This window comes from Corvus cornix, chromosome 5, assembly GCF_000738735.6.
Source record: "Corvus cornix cornix isolate S_Up_H32 chromosome 5, ASM73873v5, whole genome shotgun sequence".
Taxonomy (NCBI): Eukaryota; Metazoa; Chordata; class Aves; order Passeriformes; family Corvidae; genus Corvus; species Corvus cornix.
This window is the reverse complement of record NC_046335.1, coordinates 57,563,930-57,577,607: the sequence shown is the minus strand read 5'-3', so window position 1 is coordinate 57,577,607 and position 13,678 is coordinate 57,563,930.

The following is a 13,678-nucleotide window of genomic DNA, read 5'->3' as shown; positions in this document are numbered from 1 at the left end:
TTTAACGCTGAATATCTGAAGAACTGAAGTCTGACTTTTCAGTGTAGGAAGAGTAGCAAAAAGATCCCAAAATGAATTGTTATGAATTAACTTGTACATAGGTAAATGCTTTTATTTATAAGCTTTGATCCAGATTACTTTCAGTGGATGAAGAAGACTTCAAGCTAAGCAGCTGCCAGGGCAGCATCTTCAAAATAACCTGCTCCAGCAAAACCAAGACAAGGCTGGAAAATGAAGTGGAATTTATGGCTGTGTGAAAAAAAACACCTTTTCACTTCAACTCATCACACATAAAAAATGAAAATTAATAATGTTGGTAGAAAGATTGATCTGGCCTGATTTGGTTTGTGTTCAACACATGAGTCAAATGGAGACTTTGTGGATGAAAGGGCAAAAGGTTAAAGACTGCAATGGGCACGGAGTTGATAATCTCTCTCAAACTGGACACTGCAATATATCCAGTCAGATTAACTGATCTCAGAGCCAGGTCATGTGGAATAAATTAATAAGTGAACCTCGGTATTCACGTAGATCCTAAAACATGGAATTACATTTTCTCTCAGCCTGGGATGCCTTGGAATGTGTGTTTTTCTTCTGAAACTAAGTTTTGGTTTGTCCTTAGATGGTTAAAACCAAAAAATGAAGATTCGTACCGTGCTATAATCCTGTTTCATTATGAAAGCAAAGAACTTACCACACAATTCTGAATGGAGAATAAATATGGATCAGCTCCCTATATTAATTTTCACTTCACCCAGTTTGTTAACGAGGCACAGACACTCACATTTGGCTTGCTCAGCTCCTCACATCCGTGGCTGGATTTCCCATCTAAGAGGCAGGAGGTTTTAGCTGCAGACCCTCCTCAGCCTCAAGGAGTTGTCACCTTTATCTCTGTCACCCTCAAATCACTGTGTACACAGGTTTCAGGGCAGGGTGGAAATGCCAGTGGTTAGGCACTTTCTTGAGAAATGGGTTTCAGCCTCGGGTGGGAACAGAGTTCCCATAGCATATAAATGTCTGCTATATGAGAAGGAGGCACTGTAAAGAGCCAGGTATTTATTCATGCCCAAAAGGATGGCTTAGTCCAGGAGGGAACCTACATCCAGAATATCCCAGCTAAGGAATATGCCTCCCACATGGCATACTGCAAATACCTTCCTTAGGCGCCACGCTCTGGGAATGCCACACGGAGCCCAGACCGTGGATACGGCAGAATTGCTGAGATGCCCCAAAAACGCCCAAAAGGCCTGACTTCAAAGCCAATTCCTACTCCCATGTGCAGTCCACCAAAGCTGGGACCAGATCAGTGTAGAGCCAGAACTTGAAATTCCAGAGAAAAAGTGAATAACCAGGTCTTTGCATAGTGCTCCGTGCTGCACAAAACACACATGGAATGATAAAGTCAGAACTCCGAGGCTCTGCAAATACCAGAATATTTCTCAGTCCTATTTACTTTGTAGTACAAGGAAAACAGTTTCCTTATTTTCCTTCCTCCTGGGCATGTAACCCAGGATATACCATCCGACATGAAGAGGCACCAGCAGCTCAGATCTTTTTAATTAACTGAGTGTGATGTGTCTTTTGTAAGTTCAGCAAGAGGCCTGGCTCCCTGTCCATGTCATTTAGTGAGATGTAGCACTTGTGGATGTGTCTGGAAAGAGCCCCACACACATCAGCTGACAGCAAAGTAATCAGTTCAGAAACCCAGGTTAAATCTCCCTCCACTCTTTGCACCTCAGAAACCACACGCTGAAATTCAAACAAAGGCTGTTAAAAACGGGGGGGGGGGGGGAAGGTTTCCTTTCCTGTCACATGATAAATTAGATCCTAATGTTTATCCAAGCTCAGCAAAGCAGCCAACTCTTCCTGCCAGCCAGTGCTGCGGGGTGAGGAGTGGGGTCGGGCCGGAGCTGCCCTGCCGTGGGCTCTGAGGACAAACACCTGCTGCCACCCGGGCCGGGCTGCCCGCGCACCCTGCTCGCCTCGCCCGCCGCCTTCTCTGCCCACTGAGGGCTTCACGCTTCATCTGTGCTGAAATTTCCTTTGTGAGCCTCAGAGCCACCCCACGCTAGCACAAAACCTCTGCTGAAAATAGTCCAAGATTGCCTACGCAGTTTTCTTCCCCTCCGAGCCGAGCTGACGGTACCTTATTTACTCCTTGTCCTTTACAGATGACTTAATGACTTAGCAGCAAGATGCATTTTGAACACATTTCAGGCATTTCATACTGAAATGAATAGATGCAAGGACAGGATTTTTGCCAGCAGCACTGATTATCCTTTTGTCAGTAGATAGACGTGACCCGGACCATTCTGTTACCATAAGAAACGTCTCCAGAGGTTTCTAGACAGAGGAGACACTTTGCCTGAGGGAGAAGGAATGAGAGGGAAGAGGATGGAAGGTGGCCTGTGGAGAAGAGGACGGAGGTAATTAATGGTTATGCCCACGTATAAAGATAAGTGCCCCAGTAAATGTGTCAGCCCTTGGGCAATGGAAGCCACGACTTCTACAAACCCCAACGCAGTTCTTGACATCGACATTTTATTTATATAATGTGGGTCTTCGTGGATCTGTGCCGGATTCAGGCAGGTGTAAAGCAAATGGGAATTGGCTGCTCTGAAGCTGAAGAGGGTTTTTGAGTTGGACTTAGGAAGAAAAGTCTCCACAAAGCCGCTGGAGACGTGGAGAGGACTCTTCAAACACCAGATGAACTTACACAATTTATTTTAGTGGGAATCATACGTATGTCAAGACCATAAATATTTTCAAATGTAGCTGTTACTCCTGCAACCAAAACCACATATTCTCACTCAAGTACAAACCTGCTGAACTCGAAAAGGCTTTCAGCTTAGTTTCAGCTTCAGTTGTGCAATTTGCAGTTCAGAATTATTGCAGCTGTTGTCTTTTTTGTGTGGATTTACAGCAGCAGAAATCCCCTTGAGCTAGAAGGAATTTCTAAAGCCAAGTATCATTTATTTCAATGTGAAATGAAATACACTGCTAATATCTAATGCAAACGTAGTACATTCCCTCGGTGTAGACTGATTTCAGCACGTCTTCAGACAGTTTATAGCTATAATGAAAGGTATCGACCTAAAAGTGCATTCAGTTGCAAGTTCAGGGCAATGGAGTTGCACATTATTTAGTTAAGCATTTTTAAAAAGATAATACTTTTCATAAAGGCCATATTTGTGTGACGTAGCTGTGAATAACATTGGAAGAAGAAACTGAAGGGTTCAGAACCAGCTGTGATAATGCAGCTCCTGCCTAACTAGAACAGGTCTGGATACATTCCACCTGGCTGACCACCTACAGCATGAACCCATTTACCCTGGGTTGCCTCTGTAATCAGTGGAGCAGCGAGAGAACCACTCCATGGGAGGAGTGATTCAGACCTTTGGTGTGGTCCATGAATCACCTGCTCGAGGTGCCTGTCTGTTCCCATTGACTGCAGAGGGAGCCCAGGGCAGCCGGACTCTTGCCGTGGGAGCTGTGCTCGGGTGTCTGAAGCAGCGTGAGATGAATCTGGATGCTGGATACGTGTGAGACCAGCACAGCTGCTTGCTGTAGGAAAGCAAGGAAAATGAATGTGAATGTCCTCAGAAATGAATAGGGCTGTTACTGGCTTCATTGCCGCGGATTTAGCAGCCCAGGGTTTTCTGTCTCAGTAATTTTAGCTGGTCTGCAATTCAATTACTGTCTTTGCAAGACTGGAGCCTAGAGCTTCAGAGCCATGGCAGCCTCTCAGGGCAGAGAATCATAGAAACACAGAATGGTTTGGGTTGGCAGGGACCTTAAAGATGATCCAGTTCCAACCCCCTGCCATGGGCAGGGACACCTTCCCCTAGACCAGATTGCTCCAAGCCCTGTCCAGCCTGGTCTTGAACACCTCCAGGGATGGGGAGTCCATAACCTCTCTGGGCAGCCTGTGCCAGTGCCTTATCACCCTCTCAGCAAAGAATTTATTTCTTATATCTAATCTAAACCCACCCTCCTTCAGCTTGAGGCCATTTCCCCTTGTCACTCTGCCCTTGCCTAAAGTCCCTCTCCATCTCTCTTGTAGCCCTTTTAGGTACTGCAAAGGGCTGTAAGGTCTCCCCAGAGCCTTTTCTTCTCCGGGATGAACAGTCCCAACTCCCTCAGCCTGTCTTCATTCCAAGAGAAAAGAATGATGTTGTTTTTATTCTGAACCCCCTGAATACGCACACAGCGATCCCAGAATGAACTCTGCAGACACTGAACCTTTCACCTCTTCTCAGGACCACAAGAGAGAACAGCTGGGGTCTACCTGGATCGCTTCAATGTGGAGGCTTCAGCTTTTAGAATGTTTTGAGACCTGCTACGAGAAAAATAAAAAGATTGCATTATTTTAATAATATATTTAATAAACTTTATAAATAATCCAACTACAGAAAACAAAAAGGATTTGCATGTGAAGTAACACTTCTGTTCCTGTACATCGGTGTTTGAAGGAAAAAAATAGGGGCTTTTTTCTGCTTTGTCTGCTATGCAAAGACTCCTACTGTTTCAAGTGGCTTTGGAGTAGGCACTAAGCAAAGTGGACCATGATTTCTATGTACTCAGTGTCCTCTACTATTAGTCCTTCATACTGTAGTAAAGTAGATAAAAGCATTTGAAAAATAAAGAGATCTCAAATAGCACTTAAGCCTATTTTTAATCCTTACCTGACTAGATTTCAAGTGATAACATACCTTTCATTACATGCACATTGCCTGCATGAAATCGTTTGCAGCAATCACCACCTTCATTATTCAGATGCACACTGAATTGAAGCATTAACCCGTGTGTGCGAAGATAATAATGTTGGGAAGGCATTAGTCCCAAATCATATATGTGGGACAAGGCTGAAGGATCTTTCTGTACAACCAGCTTCAGCTTACAGGCAAATGAAAATGTAAACAACACTTGCAGTGAATCACCAGTTTATGTATGAGTTAAAATGTTTATTTTCACCGTTTTAGAGCTCCCCACTGTCTTCACAGTATTTACTAGAAATATTAATTTTCTGAAATGAATTGGCTGAGATGGTGACTAAAAACCAACATGGCCTCAAAATGAGTCATAAAGCAAACTGCAACAGATAAAAATTATTAAAACTACGGACACTTGCAATGGCAACAGTGTGTTTGGCAAAAAAACATCTCCAGTTTCAAGGTGAACCTAAGGCTCGGGTGAAATTGTCTGCCATTAGATATGGTGTATTAAAGTGCTGTTAAAGTTCAGTTCCCAATATTATTTCCTGTTCTGACTAGTAGCAATTCTGCCTAGGCAACCAGGTTATTTCAGACTAAATCTCATCTTTGGCATTTGGAGAAGAAGGTTATTAGGTCAGGATCCGACACGGAAAAATGAGTATAGGTATAAGCCATCTAATGGGAACCGTTCAGCTCAGACCACCTACCAGCAGCCTGAAGCAGCAGAGTGACATTTAAAAGCAATCAGAGTCAGAAGAAAACCTTCAGGGAAAACAGACAATACTTCAGAAAAAGCAGCTCTACATTCGCCAGAGGGAAAAAACACAAGACCTTTGGGAGCAGTGCTCAAGTCAACTTGAAATAAATATCAAGAAAAAGAATGGAAATATAGTAAGTGGGGCTTCTTTTTAAGTAAATTCCTTCCCCACTTGCTTCTATATTGGCCTGTCCTTACCTGTCAGTGTTATCCCTGTGCTGGGAGTGGTCTCACCCTTAGCTTTTGAGCAAAATTCCCTGCAAATCCATAAACCCAGAGCACACAGCACACAGCCTGGGTGAGACATGCTGTGGGGAGGAGATCCTCATGGAGAAGGCAGGATCCTCTCTAATGCCAACAGGAGCAGGAGCTGCCTTTGCACTGCCTTGCCCATATGGGCTATCCCTACTGCTGGACTCACAGTGCCCTAAAGTAAGGCAGTTTTAGGATTCCTGTCTGAAATTATAATTTCATTGTTACTACGATACCCTAATTTTGAGATAAATGTGTTAAGGATGCTTAAGTCCTTATGGAACCATCTCTTTTTTTAATAATGAATAAAAAGAGTGAAGCCTTGCATCCCTTCTTGGCTGGCAGAGTGTCTGTTGCTAATCTGGCCCAATTTATCTTCCCTCTACACAGAAATCTCCTCTGTAAAACTTATGGTCAGCTCATACTGCCTCCTCTGGCTGGAGTGTGGCTTTGTGTGTGCAGCTCGTGCTGCTCAACCCATCCCTGTGGGTCACTCCGAGTTCAGGCCCCTTACAGGAATGTCTTTGTCTGCACCTGAGGTTTGATCCGGTGTGTCCTCAGCTGCAATTGAGGTCTCCACGTGTAGTCTTTTGTCTCAGCTACCAACAAAAGGTTTGTCCCTGCCTTGTGCCAGATAACGCTCTTAGTCACTCAAGTGTTCCTTTTCCCTTTTTCTGTTTGCCTGAATGCCTTGTTCCTTTGCACAGAGGTATTTACACAGCTCTTGTCAAATTGCAATTAATTAAGGCTGGCTGTTACTAAATAAAAAGTCATTTACTATCTAACTGCTGCAGGTAAGATGACATGGCATGTAACTTGGAAAAAAAACAAGAGAAAAAGGTATGAGAAGTTGTCCTCTCCCTGTTCCTGGTTAGGAATCATCATTTCTAGGAGGGTGGACAAACAGCTGAACAAACCTTGTCATTGTCTTATGCTAATCCTTAAATGAAGTGAGAATAACACGTGTAAGATATAAAAGGGAATAACTCATAATAGAAGAAAGCAGCAGCCCTGTGCCGTAACAAGCAGGGGAAACGATTTATTTCGAAACTAAATTCCCTGTTCTCCTGAACACGGTTCATATTAAAGACCCTTTGACCACACCATCTGTTTGCATTGTAATCCACATCTAAAAGAGTCAACAGCAGTATTGACTCACGAGCTGGTTCTAGCTTAGGCCTGCGAGTTAAGCTCCCACAGCACACTTAAGCTTTTGCACAAAGAGCCGCAGGAACACTTCTCACCTTTTCCTTTCGTGTTACAATCAATCATCCAGTACTCCAAACACAGCTCAGGTCCTCCCCCCAGTGCAAACAAACTTCTGTCTTCCCTTTGTCTCTCAAACAACTTTCAATAACAATGCCGAAAACTTCCAGGAATCATTAGCATTTCTTCGTACCCAAATGGGAAATATTAAGTCTAGCCAAGGTGAGATTAACTTGGCAGTTTCAGTCTGGTGAAGTGCTGCCCTCGCCACAACAGCCATCGAGGAACTTGGCACTAACTCGCTCTTTGTACTTTTTACCTGTGAAGCCAAAGGCTGAAGTGGCAGGGACTCACCTGCCCTGGGCTGGAATCCTTTATGGCACTGGAAAAGCACAAGGAGAGTGAGAGAAGGACTCTTCTATTCACTCTGGCTACGTATAATTTCTAAATTTTTACTGTTAGATGATTTCCTCGGTGTCTCCAGCTGCTGCCTGCGAAAGCAGAAGCAACGGGGAACAGAACAGAAGGTTCATTTCAGCATCCCAGGTTTTGAATTGACCCAAAACACTGGACTGAAGGAAAATGCTGAAAATCACAGTAACTGCTCTAGTGTACACCAGGAATTAAGCCAATTCTTGCATTTAAAGCTGTGAGAGTAAAACAATGGCTCAAAATCACTCCTGCTCTGGCTGATCCTGGAGATGCAGCAGCTGCCTCTGGATTTGTACTTATTTTTAATGAGTTGGCCCAGAAATACCACCTTTGTTTCTAACAAAATTAGGCTGCTCTTGGAGATTGCCATAGGGATGTATTTCCTTACAGACGCAGCATATACAGGACAGCCAGAAGCTGGAGAAGCAGTGTTGAGACATAGCCCTGTCAGGAAAATCTTGTTTTCCAGATTATATCAAATAACTTTACTGAAGGGTGTGTGTGTGTGTGCATTTGGATACACACACTGTATACACACAGATACGTGGATATACACACACACACAAGCATATCAGGATTTGGGAGGCACGTAATTTTCATGTCCAAAACTTTCTTTCTCTCCTATAATTAAATGTGCAGTTTCCTTTCACCAAAACAACCTGGCACCAGTTTGATTTTAATATATCTTTAAGCCATGTACAAACAGTGAGGTTCCTTGCATGAATATTCGGCATTTACCTGCCACATGCCCATGGATATTCAGAAAAACAGGGAATATTCAGGTGTAAGTGATACAACAAAAAGTCCTGCAGTACCAGATATTTGCTGTAAACAGAATCATCAAATTTTATGCCAGCCAAAACAGTGATAATTTAAATTTTTATCTCTCAAATCCAGCAATGCTTTGCTGGATTGGGTTGTTTTATGCTGTCAAGGTCAGGATGTATAGTAACAGCAATGGGGATGGTTCCTGACTCCCAGTTTTCAGTGCTCATGGAGATAACGTCTCAGTTACAGGCAAAATGCTGCAGAAAAGCCTCTGTATACAGACACCAGCTAGGTCATAGCAAGGTTTCTGAGTGCACAAAGGAAGGGTTTTTCAGCTCCTAGGGTTCACTTTGGTTCCATGATTTAGAGGCTTTTTTTGTCTGCCTTCAATAATGCCACCTTTGTAGTACCAAAACACACGGCCGGGAGAAGCTGGCAGCTCTCTGTGGCCAGCAGCTCCCCCATTCCCTCCCTTTGCATGGAAAAAAATAAACAAACCCAAAGCAGGAAGCTGCCACTGCTGCTGTGACATCTGACATGGTTCAAAACCAGGATACTCCCTGACCTGCCTACAGGTGCCGTGGCAATTCCACCCGTGCCCGTTTTTCCCTAGCTGAGGTTGTCGTATCCTATTTGAATGCATTAAAACCCGCTGGAACAGGCTGCCTGAATAACCAGGGGTCATTCAAGAACTGTCAGAGTCCTCTTCAAAGCACCAAGAAAACGAGTGTTTGTCCTCCCTCAGGCCTGTGTGTTGGAATTATCCAGCATTTAATGATGAGTTGGGGGATGAGTTTTCGGGAAGGAGATAAGGGATGAAAGTAACCTTTTAAAGGAGAAAATGGGACAAGCCTATGGGGCACTTCAGGTACCCTTTAAATAAAAGAAACTGGGATCTGATTTCTCTGTAATTCCTTCTCTAATTCCTCTGAATTAGCCTGTGGGAACTTCTCACCCCTCAGGAAACAAATTGAGCTCCCCACAAGTCAGACCTGAGGAACAGACATCAGACTTGCTGGTGAGGCCCCTTCTGGCAGAAGACCTGGCTCAAACCTATTTGAATCACACATTATTAAAGAAATCACCTTCAAAAAACGTCAGTTCAACCTAAATTCAGGCAAACCTAATAGTAATACCCCATAAACCAGTGAAAATACTAACCTAGGAAATGGACAAACACTATGTGTGAAAGCAAATTCAGGATTTTCAAAGGTGTTGGTTGACATTAAATTTGGTTAAGTAGCTGTGTGATGGCATCTTCTCTGAGACTGTTGGTCTAGACACCTCTGAAAACCTTAATTCACAGGAGTCAAATCTGCCCCTGGCTTTCAAGCTGCAAAATGATCTGGTCCTTTCACACTGCTCAGCATCTTACCCAGTGGAAGTGATTACTGGAGTCAGGAATTTCTAGAGCTGAGGATTTCTCTCTCTGGTGAGGATTCCCACCTCCACTCCCACTTTAAGGCAAATTAGGCGAAAGAAGGAGGTATTCCTAGGGAGAAAATCATGATCAGGTACCTTATGCCATGCTCAAGCTGCTTTTCTTTACCCCCAGTAGCTGGAGGGAGCACAGGCATCAGTCCCATATGCCGAGGAGCTCAAGGATTATTTGGACCCTTGGCTGAGCACTTTCATTCCCCAGCATGTTATTTCTGTACTGGATGCAGGGTGGGGAGAAAAGGGTCCCGTCCACAGAATTATTCTTAAAATCAAAAGCCAGGGTTTGGGGGTGCCTCTTGCTCAGGTCCAACATGAAAATAAGGGGTTTAAATTCTTACTCAGCCATTGAGTCACGTGAGTAAAAGTTTGAAGTGAGGCAGGGCTGGAGAGCTTTGACCATGAAATTCCAGGAATTAAGGGGAAAAGATACTGCATGAAGTGCCTTATAAACACAGTCCTGTAAGATACAGTGCAACATTTAATAGCCCTGAAAAGTCACAGGCTGGATGCAGAATTTGACGTTCTGATTTAAAGATTCAGACATTAGTTCTTCAGCATGAAGCCAGTATTTTTATATTTATTTTTTTTGTAAAAAATAGAATATGGTTTACAGAAAATCGTATGAGCAGGTCCACAGTGAATAACTTATTTAGGTGGTGTGTAACAGAGCTGCACACAGCCGTTAGCTAGAAATGTGCACTTTGCTGGCTTTAGCTCTAATTAATTTCAATTCATCTGCATATAAAATAGCTGCTTCATGCACCAACATGCAGCTACACGCACAAGCTGGAGCTTCACCATTCCAGCTGGAAACAGAAATGGGAGCACCGTGTGCTAATCTTAATATTTAGCCTTAATATTTAGCCCTGCTCTCTCACGTCATGTTCCAGGGAGAAGTGGAACCGAGGGAATTCGTCAAGAAATTTTCATTCTCCATTCCTGCCCTCGGATTTTGGGTTCCTGACATGGTCACTGAGTGGAGCCTGCAGCAAATCCCGCAATCAGTAAGGGCTTCCCAGCACTGTGCGGCTGGCTGGGATGGCCAGGAGGCAGCGTGCTGCAGCCACATGGCCCGTGGACTGCCGTGCACTCGGATTGCCATGGCAACCCCGGCTTTGGGGGGAATTCAGGCTATCCCGGCTTTCCCACGTTAGGGACTTCACAGCCAAGAAGCTGTGAATAAATTCTGCTTACGCTGAGCAGAACATAAATTAAACAATGTGGGATGTGAGGCACAGACCTGCCAGTGCTGCACCCTTTTAATTCACATTTTCTCCGCAATTTTTGTTCACAATTTGGCAATATGCCTGGGAGTGACAGAAAGCACCTCTCAGGAGATGACTGGGAGGGAAACAAAGATAAGATTTAGCTCAATTGTTCACATACAGACATTAGTGGCAAGAACAGTTTTATAGTTTCATTTTTATGTCAAACCTTTCTCACACTTTGTATGCTGTCTACAAAACCTCGTACCAGGTTTGCATACAAAAATCACCAACTTCTGTACAGAAATTTAATCTTTATTCATCCCTTTAGACAAACTTTTGCCACAGGTGGTGTGTACCCTTGCAGAATGGCTGCTACAACCCTATTAGAAGTTAGACCCCAGTAAGAACTGCTCCCAGATTAAATTCTTATTTAATTCTTTATTAAATTTCTTATTTATATTCTTTATTAAATTCTTATTTAATTGAATTAAATTCAATTTTTTTTAAAGTTAATACTCCTGCTGGGATCCATAGCAATAGCAGAATTAAGAAATGGAAAAGGAAACATTATAAAGATGGTGAGCATTTTTAATGGCAAGATGATTGCTTTCTGTAGAAGTTCTCGAAAGCCAGGCTCGCCTGTGAATAAAACACCTCCCACACAAAGTCCCAGTTGGGTGTTTTTTACATCTGCCATGACAAAGATCCAGTTCTGTGTCTGTGTAACTTCACACAGCACCAGAGCCTGCTCTGAAGGCTTCGACATTATGTAGTAAATAAAATACACCAGTCTGGCAACTTTCTGAAGCATTCGGCAGAGATACAAAGTTGACGTTAGGCTGCTTTCCTTAGCAAAGGCACTTTTTTATTCCATTGCACTGGAGACATCTCAAGGCCTCCCTTAGAGCTGCCATTTTTTTATAGAGTAGAGAGCACACACAAAGCCCTTCACTTTGCTACAAGAGCTGGTTACTGAGAGCTGCTGTGCCCTGCCCCAAACACAGCACAGCAAACCGAAAGAAAGGAGAGCCGAGCTGCCATCCACGCAGGAGCTCTACACACACAGAGCACTTGGAAACCCATGAAAAGGCTTTCAGCTTCCAAACCCGATCAAATCAGAGAAATGACCACATTCCAACTCAACCAGGATGGCCAACTTCAGGGACTTTAGCGGTGTCTATTACATCACGCTTCACAAGAACAAGCCTGCTGTTTTCTCTTCAGCCTGCTTTAAGAAAGGCATGTGTAATGCTCTTAGGAATGAGGCAGGAGCAGGAACGCTTCTGCGGACGGGACTCTTTAATGATTAAGAGTCGGTTCCCCGCAGATTCCCACGCAGAGACCTGCATGACTCTGCCTTTCCCAGCAGCCGAGTAAAGCTCAGCTTCCCTCTCCCCGAACCTGCAGTTCCCAGCACACATTGGCAACACGCCCTGTTGCTGTGAAGCAATCCTCCGCTGCGACAGGTTTTGTCGAAACAGATTCTCCAAAAGTTCCTGAACCTCTACTCACAACTCCTTCCCCTAGCCCTCAGCTCACCCCCACAATTCCTATTTTCGTGGTTGAAGCAGTGAACTAATTTCTCTCAATTCCACCAGAGGACCAAAACACTGGCAGAGAAAAGCAATAAATCAAAGAGGGAAGACAGCCTACAAAAATATTTGTGCTGGAACACATTTTAAGGACATAGGTGATTCATGCAGAAGAAGAAGGCCACAAGGCAGTGATTAGAAATAAATTTGAATTGAAAAATACTCAGCCAAAAAGCCTAAATTAAGAACATGCTGAGCACCAGAGAGAGCTTGGAGATACAGTCTGTGTTATTAAGCTTTCTGCATTAAACAATTAAATGAAGCAATTAGATTTCAGAAAGGAGGCAATTATTTTAGGAATGAAACAAAGGCTGGAGGAAATGCAGCTGCCTGTGTGTGGAGAATGGAGAAAAGGAAAGCAAAGCACTGCATTTGAAATGTTCACAACAACCAATTTGCGTAAGAGGATTTTTAATTAATGGTCTAGGAAACTTCTTTTTAACTCAGTAATGAAAATAATGCGATTTAAGAAAAACACCTCAATATGTGATTATAACTGGTATCTTCAAAAATCATAGGCAATGGGAAGCAAGTGCTGAAAGGGACCGAGAAGTGACATGGAAAAACAATCCTCCAAGAAGAGAATTCTCCCGAGATGGCACTTTTAACTCTCCACATGTTTTGATGTGCTGTTTTCTCAAGGCTGTGAGGAAAGATGACTCTCACGAGACCAAAAGGAAAAGGTTTGAGTAATTCCTCACAGGCAGATCTTCTTGCAGAGCATCCTAAAGGACTTGATAAAATGGGTAATTAAGTTATTTGTCTTACTCATTCACAGCTTTAAGTGCAGGCTGACACTCCACAGAGCACCCAAACCTCTGACAATTTGCTCTGAGCACGTCCTCTAAAAGCCTGACCAAGCTTAGACTAAACTGGAAGCCGTGCTTTCAATTAATCATAAAACAAATATAACATCCTCAGCACAGCATGGCTACTAGAGGAAAAGGTAAGGAAACCTACCCACAGGCAGCCTGTCTCCCAAGCACACTGGGACTCGATTTTAGGCTCCTGAGGGCTGGCAGAGAATCTTTTTTTCCTTACACCTCCCTGAGTGACAGCATTCAAACGCTGCTGCTGCTGCTGCTGCTGCTGGAAAAGTGCAGCCTGTTTAGCACTTCTGAGAAACTCAATGACAAAACACTTTGCTTTTTTTCTTTCGTGTCCCAAGGAGGGCACTTGGTAACACAATGCCTGTTTAGCACCACTCCTTGCCTTCAAAGTGTCCTTAACATCCACCTTCTCCCAATCAGAGATCTCACTGCAGACAGCAATCTCATCAAACAAGAAGAAAGCCCAGTTCCATTTATC